The sequence below is a fragment of the Phascolarctos cinereus genome, unplaced genomic scaffold (genome assembly GCF_003287225.1).
Source record: "Phascolarctos cinereus isolate Bilbo 61053 unplaced genomic scaffold, phaCin_HiC Scaffold_7;HRSCAF=346, whole genome shotgun sequence".
NCBI classification, from domain to species: domain Eukaryota; kingdom Metazoa; phylum Chordata; class Mammalia; order Diprotodontia; family Phascolarctidae; genus Phascolarctos; species Phascolarctos cinereus.
In genome coordinates, this window is record NW_027556180.1 from 19,693,944 (window position 1) to 19,713,294 (window position 19,351).

The following is a 19,351-nucleotide window of genomic DNA, read 5'->3' on the forward strand; positions in this document are numbered from 1 at the left end:
ACATGACATCCATGGATTTCCCTGTGTGTAACATCTTAATTTTAGATCTCAGTCTTTTCCAATATTATAAAATATGTGCTGTGGTGGTGAGACAGAAAGCAGATTTGCTTGAAGGAGAGTTTATGATGTTGTGAAAGAGGAGCATCTGAAGACTTAATGACACATATGACAATATTAATGTATAGTGAAGGTGTCAAATGGGGCAGGACTTTTTAGCAGCATTAGCCCACATTGCCAAATCTCTGTCTCTCTCTGTCTCTCTCTGTCTCTCTGTTTCTCTGTCTCTCTGTCTCTCTCTCTCTCTCTCTCTCCTTTACTCCTTTAAGTTCATTGTTTTGTCTGATGCCAACAACACAGACAAAAACAAAGAATCTTATTATCTTATTTTCTTAAGCTCACGCCTGACTGTTTGGTTACAGGAAAAAAGTCTGGTGCCATTTTATAAAGAATTTTGCAAGGATTCACTAGAGAGGGAAAAAGATGGTCTATTTGCCATATGTCTCTAGTGGAGGTTTTTCTGCCAGCTTAAACATCTAATTAAAAAAACATGGCTTTTATTATACGTAATACCTGAAAGTATTGTAATCCCCCTCTCTTAGCCCATGTGAGAGTTTCTCTATGATATGACTGATGCTTGGACAGATCAGATATGATGCTTTTTCTTGTGCCTGAGGATGTCTTTCCAAATATTTCATTTTTTAAATCTCATAGGCTGAAGTAGAGAAACATACCATGCAGACTGAACGTATATCAATGTTAGGAGACCATTTATCCAATAAACATTTACTGAGTACCCACTGAGGCAGAACATTGCATAAAAGCTTTAGGGCAGGCTGAACATAGGATCTTAGGTTCAGAGCTGCAGAGCTAGAAGGGGTGGGAGGGTCTATTTAGTCTAATTACTCCATTTTACAGGTGAAGAAACTGAAGGCTGTGGAGGTCAAATGACTTGCTCAGGGTCATGCAGACAGTAAGTTTCATAGGTGGGATTTGAGGCTAATTCTTCTGATTCTCGAGTCAGAGTTCTAATGAACAGGGAAGATTGTCTTTTGTTCTTGAGAAATTTACAGGTTCTTGGGGAGAAAATCTACACCCATGAAATGACCGAAGTGTAAGGCACGTGATGGCTGTGTATTAGTTGACACAGCTCCCAGGTTACTCTGAGCTCCTTTCCGGTAGCTGCCATCAGTGGAAGCCTCTGGTACAACCTTAGAGCCCCCATGTCATGGGCCGGGCCACATTGGATGGTGCAAATCTTAGGGGGAGATGAAGACAGAAGACATTCTAACATTAGGATATGGAGCAGGAAGAGGAAGATAGAATTGGGGAGAAAGAAGTACACCAGCTGTGGCCAGGTGTTTGTAAGCCTTGTTGGGTCCTGTGGACAGTATTTCAGTAATTGATATTTTCTTGTTCGTGCCGATGGTAGGGTAAAGGGTAGGTTCAGAGATGTGATGACACAGTAGTCAAGCTTCTTTCATTCCTGCTGATGCCACATCTAAGAGCCTGCTGTGGGCACATAGTACTTGAGCCTTCCTCTTCCTAGGGCCGCGCTGTGGCTGCAGGATTATGCAGGTTGGGCAGAGACCACACTCGTCTAATGGCAAGAGACCCAGCTATTGCCGGCACTTAGATACAACCCTTTTTGAAGCCATTGGTGGCAAGTCCTATGCCCACTGTGCCCATCAATTTAGAACAGGTATAGAACAGGCATGCAACTGCAGACCCCTGGCTCTAGTTAGCTGAGGGCTAGGCATTTGGAGAATGCAAGGAAGTGGTCTCAAGACAGTGATTATGTTTGATCCATTTTATGCTATTTGCCTTTGGAGGCTTTCTTGAGAGTGTGAGGTTTTCTATTTTAAACAAATTGTTCTTGTCCTCACTACGATGTGAGCTCATGTGGTAACATTGTTATTGATCAAAAGGGAGAGATTGAGTGGGAGGGGCCAGAGGCATTATGAGAGTGCTTTGGAGCCCCAAACTGGGTGGCTCTTCATGAGGTTGCAGTTTGGGACCTTGTTAGGCACAAAATAGTATATCTTTGCTTAGTCCATTGGAATATAAGCCCCTTGAGGACAGGGGATGTCTTTTTTTCTTTATATCTCCAGAAGCAGCTAGTGGCACAGTGGATTGGAGTCAGGAAAACCTGAGATCAAGTCCAACCCAAGATACTCACAGATACTGTATGACTCTGGGCAAATCATGTAACCCCTGTCTGCCTCAGTTTCCTCAGCTGTAAAAATGGATATCATAAAGCACCGAATCCTCAGAGTTGTGAGGATCAAGTGAGATAATATTTGAAAATTCTTAATAAAGCGCCTGGCATATGGTAGATACTTAATAAATTCTCCCCCCACCCCAAGAACCTAGCACAGTGCCTGAAAACTGTAGGAGCTTAATAAATGTTTGTTGATTGATTGATATGTGTTTGAGATGAGTGCAAAGTAGATAAGTCAACAGAGTTAGATGCATTAATTAGAGAAGGCTTTCTGCAAGAGCTAAATTTTGAGCCAGTATTTGAAGATTTGGATCTTTTTTAGAATTCAGAACTGAAAGGGACCTTGGAGAACATTTAGTTCAATCCTCCTGTTTTATAGATGAGCACATGGAGAACCAGAAAATAGAAATGAATTGCCCAAGGTTGTACAGGTAATAAATAGGTAATGGAAAAGTAGAACCAGGTAACCCAGGTCTACTACCACCAGATCCAGGATTATTTTTGTTAATACCCCATGTAGCTTGTCAAAGGTTGGTGACAGACTGATGGAGAGAAGGGGGAAGGGTGAAAGAGGTGGATGGAGCAGTGTGCACAGAATAAGATGGAGGTGGGAAGGCTTAAGCTTTGCCAGATTATTTTAACTAGAGAAGAGGAGCCAAATTGTAGAATAATGAGAAAGCTAGTTAGGGAACCCACCAATGTAATTTTTAAATGTCTTAATTAAACTTGATTAGCCTAATAATCATCCACTTTGGGAAATTCCATGGGAAAATGAACAAAAAAATCCTCACCCTATATTCCCATATATTTATGAAGCCATGTGTATATATATTCATGTATACACACATTACTTCCCTTTCTTTCCCTGATCTAATTCTTCAACCGTAGTATCTCATCTGTGCTTTACTTTCATTGTTTTCAATTGCCTAAGAGACATATATACCATGTAGTTCCATTGACCCCAGCCCCATGGGTCTAAACCACACCTTGCCAGTTCCTTGACTGCCCCCACTTATACTCCAGCTTCTTCCCAGATTCTCTTTCCCTGAGGCCCCTTCCTATATGTCTCAACTGTGTGGGCCACAGGCCAGGACCTTATGCTGAATGACCCTAGCAGCTAAATGATCCTGAGCAAAGCTAGGCCCTGGGCAGACAACTGGCCGTTGACCAGATGGTCTCAAGACTAAAATATCATGAATTATGGAGAAGCTTGTTTGGAGCTATTGGACATAAATGGGCAAAAATCCAGACCTAAATTTGCCAGGGGTAGAGATGGGAGCAGTAACCTTATACATTGGATCGTAAAACCTAGATCCATAAGGGATCTTAGAGGTCATCTTATCTAATTCCTTCATTTTACAGGTAGGGGAACTAAGACCCAGAGAGGGCAAATCATTCAGCTAAGTGACATAGTAGATAGAGGTCTGGACTTGGATTAAGGAAGAACTGAGTTTTAATCCTGCCTCAGACAGTTTCTTACTGTGTGATTCTGAACAAATCACTTACCCTCAGGTTCCTCATCTGTAAAGTGGGGATAATAATAGCACCTACTTCACATAAACTATATGAAAAACTTTAAAGTACTTTGTGAACATTAGCTATTGTTATTATTATTCCCCAAGTTCACATATGTAGTAAACATCAGGGAAAGTTTTGTCTTGTTCTAGATTCTTAGATGGCCAAACCCTGGGAGCATTCAAGCAACCAAACTCTGGGACTCTGGAGGGAGGTCTGTATTAGATGAGAGTAAATTCAGCCAACTAACCAGTCAGTCATCAAATATTTATTCGGCACTTAGCATGCGTCAGGCACTGACCAGGGGCAAGATGATGGAAGAAGCAGCTGGGATCAATTTCATCAGGGTCAGATCCAGGCAGAATTCAGTTGAGACTTGGTCGTGCAGGATGGCGACTTGGGAATCACGTGGTCCAAGTCCCTTATTTAATTGGCAAGGAAGCTGACCCAGACAGATAGCCTGATTTGTCCGATTTCCCATGGGTGGGAAGAGGCAGAGCCAGAATCCAAAGCCAGCACCCCCAATTTCATGGCAATGTCCATTTCGCTCTCCCGTTCTCCCTGTATTAATGCTGGCCTACCCTGGCACTTAGAATTTGTACCATACAACTCAGACCTCATCTATTTTTGACTACGTATCTAGGTATCTATCTATTGGCCTGCTCACATAACTTCATTGGTACAGGGAACTCCCAGGTGAGGACACCCCCTCCGCAAATATACATATGCAATTATTCTTCAACTTACCAAATTGTGTGGGGACAATGAGAGATTAAATGACTTGCCCAAAGTCCGGTACCAGTAGGTGTCAGAAGCGAGACTAAAATGCAGCTCTTCTTGATGCCAAGGTCAACTACATCGCACGCACTGCCTCTCTATCTCTTCCTCATTTTTACTATTGCCCTATTAAGTCTATATTTGGTGTATCCTGTTCGAGTCCAGTCATCACAGTTCTGGAAGGCTGTCAATTAATAATCGAGAGAGCATCTAGAGGAGGGTGATCAGGTTGGTGAAGAGTTAGCGTGCTTAGAATATTAACAAAGAGCTTTACAACTCTCACATTTGGTCCTCACAGCCCTGCAAGGTAGGTGCTATCATTAGCCTCATTTTCTTTTACAGATGACACACAGATGTTAACACGGGTTCCCAAGGGGGTTCTGGTAGGGCCGACCCGGACGTGGGTGCTAGAAGCGTGAGTTTGGTCTCTGCGGAGCGAGCGCGAGCAGCGCGTGAGGCCGGGCCCGGGGACTGCGGCTCCTCGGCTTCTGTGAAGAAATCGCTGCCCCGGGACAGTTCCTCCTGGCTCAGGCGGCCATTCGGCCCGAGCCCGAGGATCCGCAGGCATGTCTGACAACGAGGACAATTATGATGGTGATGACTTCAATGACGTGGAGGAAGATGAGGGTCTCGACGACTTGGAGAATCCCGAGGAAGAGGGCCAGGAGAATGTGGAGATCCTTCCCTCTGGGGAAGGGCAGCAGGCCGACCAGAAAAGGATCACTACTCCCTACATCACCGAGTATGAGCGAGGCCGGGTTTTGGGTACCCGGGCCCTTCAGACTGTAGTGTGTGCCCCTGTGATGGCGGAGCTGGAAGGGGAGACTGACCCACTGCTCATGGCCATGAAAGAGCTCAATCCCCATCATCATCCGCCGTTACCTGCCCAATGGGAGCTACAAAGACTGGGGCGTGGACGAGCTCATCATCTCCGACTGAGCGGCCTTTGCCCGTGCCCGGCCCCTGCCCCTGCCCAGCCCCTGCCCCTGGTCCTTTCGATGCTCCGTTGTTTTTCTCTATGGGTAATAAAACCTATTCACTCTCAAAAAAACAAAAACAAAAACACAGGTTCCCCACGGTCCCATAGCTAGTAAGTGTCAGAGGGCAGATTTGAACTCAGGTCTTGCTGATGCCAGGTTCAATGCTCTTTTTACTGTGATATCTAGCTGCTTTGAGTCCATGCCAGAGAGTGTTGTTTGGAGGGACTGTGAATCTTTAGCCTAGAGAAAAAAAACTCAAGACAAACATGTCAGTTTTGTTGATGTCTTTGGAGAGCCGCCAGTGGGAGAGGGTTTGGACTTGGTCTGTTGGTCCAAGAGGACAGAGCAGTGTGTGGGAAGTGCAATTAAGGCTTGAAGTCAGGAAAAGATTTCCTCCCCCTCAGAGCTGTCCTGAAGCCCAGTGGGCTGCCTTGGGAGCTGGCAGGTGTCCAAGCACGGCCTGAATAACCACTTGTTGAGTGGGTTGGAAGAGGGATGCTTATAGGGTTAAGATGCCAGCAGAGGTCCCTTCTCACTCCCCAGTTCTGTCATTATTATTGTTGCTTTTTTAAAGACATTTGCATCAGGTTTACCTCCCCAAATAAATTGTAAACTTTTTGAAGGCAGGGGCTTTCTGTTCTTTTGCTTACCATCTTCCAGAGTGCCTAGCACAGTGCTAAGTACAGAACAGTTTGCTCATAATTACTTGGGTCTTGATTGATTAATTGCACTCCATTTCTTCCCATAAAATAGCCAGAAAAAAAAGGACTCTTCTTTTTTCGTGACTTGTGATTTCTCAGGCTGCAAGTGTTCAAACAGGGCTTGAAGTAGGACAAGGTGATGTTGGACACCATTCTGCCTCTTCTCAGGAGGTCCAGAAACAATACTGCTGCCTCTTCAAAGGATTCAAACTAGTCCCGCCCTGGAGTAACTGAGCTAAAAATATCCACAAGGATGTGGGCTAAAAAAGCTAGCTCCCTGTGACTGAATTTGGAGCAGGTGGGCATTCTGAATGTGGATGTCCCCTTTATCTTGCAAAGCTTGAAAAAAGGACACAAAATAAAAACCAAACAAATAACAAAACAAAAGAAAAAGCCACCTATGAGACCATGGGTTTAAATTTCAGGGTCGCTAGCTCATTCATCAACACGTAGGCATTCCAAGTCTAACAGAGCCCAAGAACTGGGCCAAAAGTGACGGAGGTGGGGGTGGGGGTAGGGGTGGGGGAAGATGAAGAAGACCTAGTTCCAACTTCCAGACAGTTACAAACAAGGGGAAAAATAATAACTCACATTTATAGAGCAGTTTAGATCTTAAGTATTTTCCTTACAGCAACCAAACTTGGGAAGCTGGGAGTAGAAGAATGGTTTACCCCTTGAATGTTGGCCATTACTTAGCTTTGGATATACAGTTGCATGGGCAGCTTGTGGCAGGCAATGGCTCTCAAACTGGGCTCTGCCAATTTTTTTTTAAAGAAATATCTTGATATCTGTATTTCAATATATTGGTTTCCTTTGTATTCCTCTGATTTTATTTTATAAATTTAAAATCATTTTTCTCAGGAAGGGTTCATAGGCTTTCTCAGATCAACAAAGTCAAGTCAACAAACATCTATTAAGCACTATTAAGTACTACGTGGCACAGTGGATAGAGTGCCAGGCCTGGAGTCAGGAAGACTCATTTTCCTGAGTTCAAATCTGCTTCAGATACTTACTAGTTGTGTGACCTTGGGCAAGTCACTTTACCCTATTTGCTTCATTTCCTCTGGAGAAGGAAATGCCAAACCACTCCAGTATCTCTGCCAAGAAAACATGTCACACCAAAAGGTGTCCAGACAGCTGGACGTGAGTGAAAAACAACGGCAGCAAGTACTTAAAAATAAGTACCTACGTCCTGCCAGGCACTACACTAAGTGCTGGGACAGAGAAAGAAGAGAAGAGAAGAGAAGAGAAGAGAAGAGAAGAGAAGAGAAGAGAAGAGAAGAGAAGAGAAGAGAAGAGAAGAGAAGAGAAGAGAAGAGAAGAGAAGAGAAGAGAAGGAAAGGAAAGAAAAGGAAAGAAAAGGAAAAGACAGTTCCTACCCTGGTGGAGCCCAGAGTCTCATGAGGGAGACACAAAAAAGGTTAAGAATCCCTGCTGTAAAGCTAGGTCTCAGCATATCTATCCATCCATCCATCCATCTATCTATCTATCTATCTATCTAGATATAGATATATATTTCCTCCTTAAAGAAGTTTATTGATGCTTTTTGTTTGGACATTATGACCATTTCTGGAACTATTTTCCTTTCCCCCCTCTCCCACCCAGAAATAGAAACATCATTTGTGGGAAAGAAAAATAGTTAAGCAAAAGCAGCTGATAAAGTGAATGTGTCTGGAAATCTGGCCAATGTTTTGCCCTAGTCGTCTTGTACCTCTCTGCTGAGAGAGTGGAATTATGTTTCATCACCTATAGTTTTGGGCCTATTTTTCTCCCTCCCCTTCCCTCCCCTCCCCTTCTCTCTTCCCTCTCTCCTCATTTCCTTCTTTTCCCCTTCCTCTCTTCTCCTTTCCTTCCCCCTTCCCTATTCTCTTTCTGTATCCCACTCCTCTCCCTCTTTCTTCCCCATTTCCTTCCACTCACTCCCTCTTCCTCTCCTATCATTCCTCTTCCTCCTTCTCCTCCTCTCTTTCTGCTTCTTTCTCCTCTCTCTTCAACATCTATCTTTACACACACACACACACACACACACACACACACACACACACACAATCTAAAATGTCGGAAGAACACTGCAGATTGACAGTGAGCTGGACCCTGAATGGAGCAGGAGGAAGAGAACAGTATAAGTTGTCCGTGGAACAACATGGTTCTCCGTTTTTCCTACAGCTCAGAGTCTCCTCCTCCTCCAGCCTTTCCTCTTCATCTCTGCCTCTTAGAAACCCTGGCTCCCTTCCGGTGGGAAGCCTCTTCTGATGCCCTTTTTGGTAGTTCTCTCTCCATCTTGAAATAACTTTGCATTGACTTACTCCTACTCAGGCAGGTATCACTTAAGGACCCTGGAAAATCCTGGAGGGCAAGCATTGTTTTGTTTCTGCCTTCTGATCGTGTCTTTCTAAGCAGTAGCTTATACCTAGTGGGCCCTCAGTAAATGTTGGTGGAATAAATTGAGTTAGATGACATCATTGTGTCTAGAATGTTGCAGAAAGGTCGATTTAAGCTGGATCTAAAGGGCTAAACCTTTACCAGCTGATGTGTTCCCTAACGGAGTAGGCTGTTCTAGGAAGTGATGGTGCTCTAAGCAGAGGCCAGATGACCACTCGTTATGGTGTTTGTAGAGAGGGGATTATTGTCCAAGGTCAAGTTGGACTAGAAGGTATCTGAGAGTCATTTCTTGCTCTTCAGTTCTGTGACTAGATAAGCAACACGCCAGAAACTGAAGAACAACCATTTTTCATCCATTTAGTTTCCTCTTATGTAGATTGTTGGATTTGGTTTGGATGTCTTTTAAGCAATCATGGTTCTCAATGAGGAGGCTGCAAAATATTCTGGGTTTTGTTGCAGTGAGCTCAATGCAATTGTCATTCACAACAGGAGAATCTGGGAGGATCTGACCTCACCATCAATGGGGGATGTCTTGCCAGGTATGTGTGTGTGTGAGTGTGTGTGTGTGTGTGTGTGTGTGTCTAGGGTGGGGGTACAGCAATAATCCCCACTACTGAGTGTGCCAGCTGAGACTGGTGGATCCTCTAGGTTCTAGTGTTCTAAGCTGCAATAGGGCCAAAGTTCATTAGGTGTCTGCACTAAGCAAGATGTTAATATAATGAATAACTGTGAGCACAGGACTACCCAAGAAAGGCTGTTAGAAATACAGAGCATATTAAAGCTTTCCTACCTGTCATCATTGGTTTAGGACCAAGAATGGCTGCTGTGCTCTAGCCCAGTCTCAAAAACAGTTGGGGCTGCCTTTTTCATTTGTGTCCCATGCATGAATTCCACAGTGCCAAACACTTTTGACAAGCCTACATCTCAAGATTTTTGTCTTATTGCCATGAATAATAAGAGGGTAATTGAACTTATCTTGGAACCTTGTGTTTTAGTAGCATGTGAATGACACATTCCTCATGAGAGGAGAGCCTTTAAGGTAGCATTTTGCTCTATGACATTGAATGCTTCTTCCAGCCTCCTCCCCTCCCCCAGTAACAAACACAGTAGGATCTGGGATTGTCTGCACCTTTCAGTGTGACTGTAAAGCTGGGGTCTGCTGTAGAAAATGACTCATTAAAGTCTGAGTTTCCTTCTGACATTTTCATCTTCAGTTCCCTTGATATGAGTATAGAGCATTCTTATAAAGATTTTCATAAACCCAAAGAAAGTATGCTTATGGATTGGTAGTTGGTTATGACCGTTCAACTATCTTTTTTGCATAATAATACTGTCCATGCTTCCCCCCACTTCATTTATTATCTTGTCCTTCCTGAGAAATGGATAGTGAATTAATTATACATGGGTTTGCTCTGCAATGTGGTGACCAAAAACCTATTTAGTTTTGCTGCAAAATAGATGAACGAATCAGTGCAGTGAAAGTATTGGCAGAATTTCCTGAATTTGAAGAATCTGCCTATAGAATATGGAAGCATATTGATTGTTTGAACTGAAGTGACTCACATTAGTGCATGTGGTATATAAGAAAAGGAAATTTTAAAATGAGAATCGCACTTATATTCTATTAATAGCACTGTAGATAGATCCTGGGTTGGACTCCCTGAGCACAGGTAAGACCAGGGACCTAGCAACGTATATTTCATCTTGGCCATGCCACACAGTGACTTAACCACACACCACATGCTTGACCAGGGCTGCTAAATTTCTAATTAAGGGTGTGTAATGGTGAGCTAGGTAGGAGACTGTCATGCATCATGTATAGGAGCTGCCTTCCTGATGGTATCCTATATGGGATAATTAGTCATCCTGACAGCTACAAAAACAAGAAAAGACAATAAATGAGGGATGAACTTGCTTTCTAGGATACCTGGCAACCCTCTCTTGAAGCCTTAACCTTTTGAATAGAGAGTATTACCAGAACCCTTGGGGGTTAGGAATTTTTCTCCTTGAAGACCATTGAGTGCAATGTAGAAAAGGTATTTATATGTGGCCACTGGACCCAGGTGGCTCTGGAGCAGAGAGTGAGACTAGTGGCTTTGCATAGCCTTCCCTCACTTAAATCCAGTTCACTTGCAAGTCATAGCATCATCTCCCTGATGTCATGGTCCTCTTTGAGAATAAAGGACAGACCAAAATCCATGAGCTGTCTGAGCTGGCCTCATTGGGACCCAACTGGCTAGTTCCAGTCAGGCAACTCAGCAGTATCTCCTCTTCTCTCCTCTCTCCACATGAGGTATCATGCCCTAACCTCAGGGTGCCCAAAGGAAGGTCAATGTTGTTGGCTGAAACCTACTTTCCTATCTTGGGGTTTACTGGCTAGATTTCTTTTTTAAAAACCATGCCTCCAACCCAATTGACTCTGGCTGTCCTTGATTGGCTAGCAATAGGTTGTTGCCAAGCACCACTTAATGGTTATTTTTTGGGCCTTGATGGCTCAAAGTGAATGTAATAGTAATTGTTTCTCTTTTGGCCAGAAACCCTGTGGGTCGTCCACTCCCAGTTTGATTTTTTTTAATAAAGGGGCCATCTCCTGGGGCAGCGAGGTAGCACAGTGGATAGAGCACTGGCCCTGGCATCGGGAGCACTTGAGTTCAAATAGGCCTCAGACACTTGACACTTACTAGCTGTGTGACCCTGGGCAAGTTAACCCCATTGCCTAGCCAAAAAAAAATTATAAAGGGGCCATCCATTGACTCACTTTTTTCCCCCAGATTTTATTAATTTATTTATTTTTAGTTTTCAACATTCACTTCCACAAGATTTTGAGTTCAAAATTTTCTCCCCATCTCATCCCCCCCACCCCAAGATGGCCTACATTCTGAATCCCCCTTCCCCTAATCTGCCCTCCTTCTATCTCCCCCCTTTTCTTATCCCCTTCCTCTTCTATTTTCCTATAGGGCAGGATAGATTACTATACCCCATTGCCTGTATATATTACTTCCCAGTTGCATGTGAAAACAATTCTTAACATTCACTTTTAAAACTTTGGGTTCCAAATTTTCTCCCTCCCTCCCTCCATACCCACCCTCATTGAAAAGGCAAGCAACTCAATACAGGTTATACATGTGTACTCATGCAAAACACTTCCATAGTAGTCATGTTGTGAAAAACTAACTATATTCCCCTTCATTCTATCCCCCCCCATTTATTCTATTCTCTCTTTTTGACCCTGTCCCTCCTTAGAATTATTTGCTTCTGATTACCCCATTCCCCAATCTGCCCTCCCCTGTATCATCACCCTGCTCTCTTATCTCCTTCTCCCCTATTTTCCTGTAGGGTAAGATAGATTTCCATATCCAGTTGAGTGTGTATGGTATTCCTCCTTAAGCCAAATCCAATGAGAGTAAGATTCACTCATTCCCTCTCACCTTGCCCCACTTGCCCATCACTGTAAAAGCTTTTCTTGTCTGTTTTATGTGAGGTAATTTACCCTATTCTACCTGTCCCTTTCTCCTTCTCCCAGTATAATCCTCTCACACTCCTTAATTTTATTCTCCAGATATCACCCCTACATCTTCAACTCACCCTGTGCCCTCTATCTATCTATCTATCTATCTATCTATCTATACATATATTTTTTTCCTTCCAACTATCCTAATACTGACAAAGGTTCCTTGAGTTACAAATATCATCTTTCCATGCAGGAATGTAAACAGTTCAACCTTAATAAGTCCCCTTATGATTTCTCTATCCTGTTTACCTCTTCATGCTTCTCTTGAGTCTTGTATTTTAAGGTCAAATTTTCTATTCAGCTCTGGTCTTTTCATTAAGAGTGCTTGAAAGTCCTCTATTTCACTGAATGTTTTTTCCCCCTGAAGGATTATACTCAGTTTTTCTGGTAGGTGATTCTTGCTTGTAGTCTGATTTCCTTTGCCCTCCAGAATATTGTATTCCAGTTCCTTAATGTAGAAGCTACTAAATCTTGTGTTATCCTGATTGTGTTCCCATGGTACTTGAATTGTTTCTTTCTGGCTGCTTGCAATATTTTGTCCTTGACCCGGGCACTCTGGAATTTGGCTACAATATTCCTGGGAGTTTTCCTTTGGGGGTCTCTTTTAGGAGGAGATTGGTGGATTCTTTCAATTTCTATTTTGCTCTCTGGTTCTAAAATATCAGGGGAGTTTTCCTTGATAATTTCTTGAAAGATGATGTCTAGGCTCTTTTTTTGATCATGACTTTCAGAGAGTCCAATAATTTTTAAAATTATCTCTCCTGAATCTATTTTCCAGCTCAGTAGTTTTTCCAATAAGATGTTTCACATTGTTTTTTCATTCTTTTGGTTTTGTTTTACAATTCTTGATTTCTCATAATGTCACTAGCTTCCATTTTCTCCATTCTAATTTTTAAGTGAGCTTTTGGATTTCCTTTTCCATTCGGCCAGTTCTGCTTTTTAAGGCATTCTTCTCCTCATTGGCTTTTTGGATGTATTTTGTAATTTGGGTTAGTCTGTTTTTTAAGGTGTCATTTTCTTCAGTATTTTTTAGATCTCCTTTAGCAAGCTGTTGACTTGTTTTTCATGATTTTCTTGTATCACTCTCATTTCTCTTCCCAATTTTTCCTTTGCTTCTCTTACTTGCTTCTCAAAATCCTTTTTGAGGTCTTCCATGGCCTGGGATCAATTCATATTTTTCTTGGAGGCTTTGGATGTAGGAGCTTTGACTTTGTTGTCTTCTTCTGGTTGTATGCTTTGATCCTCTTTGTCACCAAAGAAAGATTCTATGGTCTGACTTTTTTGCACAGTTTGCTCATGTTCCCAGCCAATTACTTAACTTTGAAACTCTTTGTTAAGGTAGGGATCAGCTTCCAATGTGCAGAATATACTGTTCCAAGCTTCAGGGGTTTTGTGCTGCTGTTTCCAGAGATACTTGTAAGGACCTGTAAATTTTCAGTTCTCCCAAGGTGGTATGATCAAGAGTGAGGTGTTTACTCCTTTCCTGGCCTGTGCTCTGGTCTATGAGTGACCACAAGTGCTCTTTTCTGCCTTGGAACTGCTAGGAAAATTCCTTCTCCACCACCACTACAAGCTCTACAATGCCAGTACTTCTCCTTGCCCCAGGACTGCCACCCAGAACTGTGACTCAGAAGGCACGGGCAAAGCAAGAGAATCCTGCCTTAGCACCAGCGAAGAGATCCCTGCAATCCCCCTCTGATCAGCCACCCAATTCCCCCTCAGTCTGAGGGCCAGAAGCTCTGGAAGCAGCTGCTGCCACGAGGGCTGTGCCGGGTCTGGGGCTGGGACTGAGCTTCTCTCTCTCACTGAGGTCACAGACTTTTCCTACTGACCTTTTAAGTTGTCTTTGGCATTTGTGGGTTGAGAAGCCTGGAAACTGCCACAACTGCCCGTGATTCAGTGCTCTGAGGGCCCCTCCAGGTTCACTGAGGCCTATTTTGCCTGCCCACCCACACCGAACTGTGTTCCTCTCCCAGCCTGACACAACAGACCTTTCTAATCAACCATTCAGGGTGTCTTGGGCTGGAAATTTGTTTCACCCTATCTTTTTGTGGGTTCTGCTGCTTTAGAATTTGTTTAGAATCCTTTTTACGGGTATTTGGAGGGGTTTTGGGGAGAACTCAAGCAAGTCAATGCTTTTACTCCGTCATCTTGGCTCTGCCCCCCAACTCACTTCTTCAACAGCTCAAATCACAGAATGGGTATTGCCTCAAAGTGAGAACTGGAGGGGCAGCTAGCTAGTGCAGTGGATAGGGCATTGGCCCTGAAGTCAGGAGGGCCTGAGTTCAAATCCGGCCTCGGACCAAACACTTGACACTTACTAGCTGTGTAACCCTAGGCAAGTCACTTAACCCCAATTGCCTAAAAATAATTAAAAAAACAAAAACAAAGTGAGAACTGGGGAAGACCTTAGCTTAAAAAGGCCAAGGTCTCCCACTACATCCTAGGCCATCTCCAGTTGTCCTGACCTATATTTGGCCACTGGACCCAGATGGTCTTGGTGGAGAAAGTGAAGCTAGTGACTTTGCACTGCCCTCCTTCACTTATATTCAATTCACTTCATAACATCATTGTCCTGATGTTATGGTCCTCTTTGAGAAAGAAGAACAAAAACACACAACCACAAGAAAAGGTAAAATTTGCAATTAACTCGTGTGCCCCTTGGTACTGTGAACTTGCCATGTAACCATGGGCAAGACACTTACAGTCTCGATATCCATAAAATATAGACTAATTTTCCAAACCTGCACCAATGGAGGAAGTTTTGAATGTTAGGTATACATTAAACCAGGGAAACTAGGTGGCACAGTAGGCCTAAAGTCAGGAAGACTCATCATCCTGAGTTCAAATCCAACCTGGGACACTTACTAGCTGTGTGACCTTGGATGAGTCACTTAACCCCCAGTTTGCCTCAGTTTCCTCATCTTTGAAATGAGCTGGTGAAGGAATGACAAACCACTCTGGTATCTTTGCCAAGAAAACCCCAAATGGTCAGAAAGAGTCAGAAATGACTGAACAACAACAAATTCATCATATTAATGAAGTCACATGTCATCCTATCAATAAGTGCTTATTAAATTCCTACTGGTTGCTCAGCATTGTGTCAGATGCTAGAGATACAAATACAAATTTGAAACAATCCTGATTCTTAAGGAGCTTACTCTGTCTTCTATGAGTATATAGAGAGTTTTTTTAAGCTATTAAAATTTAAAACAGAACTAAGATTTTTGGGAGATGCTTGTAGAATAAATACAAAATCAATGCAAGGTAGGTATGGAGGGCATTAGCAGCTTGAGGGTTTATACAGCTTTATACAGAAGGTTGAAGTTCACGTTGAAGGAAGAGGAAGATTCTATGAGGCAGTGGTGATGAGGAAGTGCATTCCAAGTATGGGAGATGAAGTCCCATGTGCCAAGACCAGGGAGAAGGCCAGTTTGATTATACTGTATGGTGAAGGAAGGGGAATAATTTACAATGAAAATGGAAAGATAGAATGGGGCCAGGTTGTGTGAGACTTTAAAAGCCAAATAAAGGAATTTGGTTTTTGTCCTAGAGAGAATGGGGAAAGACAAGTTTATTGAGTAGGGGGTGACAAAGGCAGATCTTCATTTAAGGGAAATCACATTAACAGACATGTGAAGAATGGACTGAAGTGGAGAGAGACTTGAGTGAAGAAAGCTATTGCAACCTCTAAGCAAGAGGTGATGAGGCCTGAATGAGCATGGTGTATGAATAGAGGGGAGTTGGATGTAAAGATGTGGAGGGAGAGATGCCAGGATTTGGCCACTGGCTCTGTGGGGCGAGAGAGAGTAATCTGATATTTAAGTTATTGATTTGGGAGACTGGAAAGATAGTAGTACCTTCAACAGAAATAGGGGACTTTGGAAAAGGGGAGGGTTGGGGCATGAGAAGATAGTTCTGGTTTGGACAAGTTAAGTTCCAGATACTTACAGGACATCCAGCTTAACATGGCCAATACGTGGTGTGGGACTGAAGCTCGGGCAAAAGACCAGGAGGGGCTATATTGATACATGGTATATTGATATGTGAGTTGTCTACATGGAAGTGATAACTAAACCCTATGAAGCTGATGAGGTTACCAAGAGTGTAGAGAGAGAAGAATGATGAAAAGATGTGTCATGAAAATCTAGAGAAAAGAGAAAGAGGAAAATACTCAACAGTGTCAAGTATTGCAGAGAGATCTAAGAGAACGAGGGCTGGAAAAGGAAGCTCCAAACAAAACACACAGACAAAAACCACTCTTGGTTCTGTTCTCAGCTGACCAAGTGGAAGCAGATTGAAGCTTGTGAAACTTATCCTTAGAATCTTTCTTGGCCTTAGATTTTTCCTCCTTCTCCAAAGTAGTCTGAAGAGAGGTCCAGCTTTCTCCATGTCTTCAGCCAGATGAGAATTATAGCATCTGTTCCGGTACAGGCCTTCTTCAGCTCAGTTTGGGATGAATTACCTGGTAGACAGAGCAGGAATGATGGATGGAGGAGGCTTGAATACTAGTCTTCTACTGTGTGATTTTGGCTTACTCTTAGTCTCTACCCAATTTTGCTGGCTTATGAGAACAGAGATGACAGTACCTCACCTGGCTGAAGGCAGAGAGAGGGACCTCTCCCTGAAGATTCCTTGTAGCTCAAGGATCTATGAATCCATGATTCCAGCTGATATCTGGGTGAAGTCAAACCTCAAGAGCAGTCTGAGAACTGGCCCAGTACTCATGACACCTAGCTTTTAGGTAGGATACTTGGGACCTGTTTTTGTTTTCTTTTTTGTTTTCTTAATTTATTTTGATTTATCAACAATCACTTCCGTATGCTTTTGAGTTTAAAATTTTTCTCCCCCCTTCCTCCCCACCAACCTCCCCAAGACAGTGCACAATCTGATATAGGCTATACATACACATTCCTATTAAACATATTTTCACATTAGTGATGTTGTAAGTAAAAATTAGAACCAATAGGAGGAACCACCAGAAAGAGGAAACAAAACTCAACAGAAGAGAAAAAAATAGCAAATAGTATGCTTCAATCTGCATTAGGAGCTGTTTTCTAGGGTCCTAGGATGTAGGGCTAGAAGGAGCATCATGGGTCATCTAGTCTAGCTCCTTAATTTTACAGCTGAGGAAACTGTGGCCCCTATTGGTGAAGTGATTTGCCCGAAACCACCCAGGTATGGAGTAATGGAGATCAGCTTTGAAACTTGGCTCCTCTGGTTCCAAAGCCGGTGCTTTTCCCACTCTTCCTGCCCATGAACAAGTCTACCTGTGTGCAAACTGAGCTCAGTTTCTCTATCTGTAAACTCAGGAAGTTAATTAGCTTCTCTCTTCTGTCTCCTCCAGCTCAAAGCCTCTCTATGACCCAAGTACTTGGTTGTTGGAAGCTGTCGTGCCTTAAAAACCCCCAGCTTGTAGTCCACATAGTGATAATTGTCTTTGATTCAGTTAAGCTAGCATTGGAGTGGTATTCATGTCCGTGATTGGACCTATATGCTTAGTGTCTTTTCAGGTGGGAAAAACCTGCTGCTGTTCTTACTCTGTTAGAACAACTGTGGAGAAATCCCTGGACCACCTCTATGCCACAATGAGGCATTGGAGCAAGACTTCAGTGGTGGGACCATCATGGAAGGAAAGAAGGAAGGAAGGAAGGAAGGACAGGATGAAAGGAGGAAGGAAAGAAAAAAGCATTTATCAAGTGTTTACTGTGTGCCAGATATCATGCTAAGCACTTTATAAATATTATCTCAGTTGAGCCTCACAACCCTGAGAGCTATATGCTATTATTATCCCCATTTTACATTTGAGGCAAACAGAGATGAAGTTAACTTGCCCAGGGTCATACAGCAAATGGATAATCCAAAAAAAGTTTGTATTTGGCTTTGGGATACATTAGATGATTTTTCTCAGTAGGAGCTTTGTCTCCATAAATTATTTGATGCCGATAAAATTATTAATAAATTATGTTCAATGAGCAATTCATTGGGAATACTAAATATTATTAAAATACATTTGCATTCCCTGAGCACACACCAACCCAAATGGGGTGTCATAGAGAAGCCAAACTGGAATTAGGAAAAAAAAAAACATGTGCAGGGAGGAATTGAGAGTTGATTTTTTGAGTTGGCTGGACAATGAATTGGAGAAGACATTGGCAAACAAGTTTTGTTGGGAAAGGGTCATTCTCGTTCTAGATGACCTAATGGGCCTCATTGAAGCTCTGAAATGGAAGAGACTGAAGAGTTCATCTAATTCTACCTCCTATCCCATACCATTATCGCATCCACAGCATTTCCGACAGATCAGCTATGCCAAATAAAAATCATATGATCATAGACATGGTTGGAGAGACCAGAGAGGGCATCTAGTAGAAACCTCTCATTCTACTAAGAAGGAATCTGAGCTCCACAGAAGTGAAATTACTTGGTAATAGGCAGCAAGTGGCAAAATGAGGATTTGAACTCATATCCTCTGACTCCAAATTCATCCTTCTTTCCACTCAAGCTCTACCTCTGATCCTTATTCCCTCTTCAACTTTGGGCAAGCCTCTCTTGATTTTGGCTTGCAACCACTAAAATGAAGGGGTCAGACCAGATGGTCTTTGAGGCCCCTTCAGCACCCTCCCCAGGTGCTGCCTCCCAGGTTGGGGCCCAGAAAGTCACCATCATGGTGTATGTGGGGTCATGGCTCTGCAGGTCCCACCTGAATATGAAGAAGCCCTAAGGGTGCTGACCTCTGGCTCTCTGCATCTCCCCTAAGCATGCCAGGAGCTTGTCCTTTTCAAGTTTAGCTGCATGACAAGCCTGAACTTTTAACTGCAGGCAGTTTTGAGTTATGAAGGATCAGAAAGGTCAGAGTACTGTTTTAAAATGAACCTCTTGAATTTTCATGGCCTCATAACTCAAAGGTTCATCAGATTACCCTGAAACTATTCCCTTTCTGCCCCCTCAAAAAATAGACGAAGTCACCTTGAGTCTGAGAGCTGATATGTACAACAGAGCCCATGGTTTAATGCTGAAGAAAGCTTTGTAGAAAATTAGAAATTGTCTCCTGCAACCCATGTCTTTTGAGTTGACTTAGTAATATAAAAAAGGCACCTGTTGCAAGAATGTTGGGCATATTTGAAAGCCACAGAGAAGTGATTATCAGCACTGCAATGATTTCTTTTCTTTTCTTTTCTTTTTTTTTCTTTCAGTGAGACAGTTGGGGTTAAGTGACTTGCCCAGAGTCACACAGCTAGGAAGTATTACACGTCTGAGGCCGGAT

General features: G+C 42.9%; 1 protein-coding gene and 1 pseudogene across 1 annotated transcript in view; both read left to right on the plus strand.

Annotated features, from left to right (window-relative positions):
* The window catches only part of IQCJ (IQ motif containing J), a 202,099-nt gene that overhangs the window by 2,536 nt on the left and 180,212 nt on the right, over positions 1-19,351 (plus strand). The gene's annotated exons all lie outside the window — the stretch shown is intronic.
* On the plus strand, positions 4,998-5,449 carry LOC110210083 (DNA-directed RNA polymerases I, II, and III subunit RPABC2 pseudogene; annotated as a pseudogene).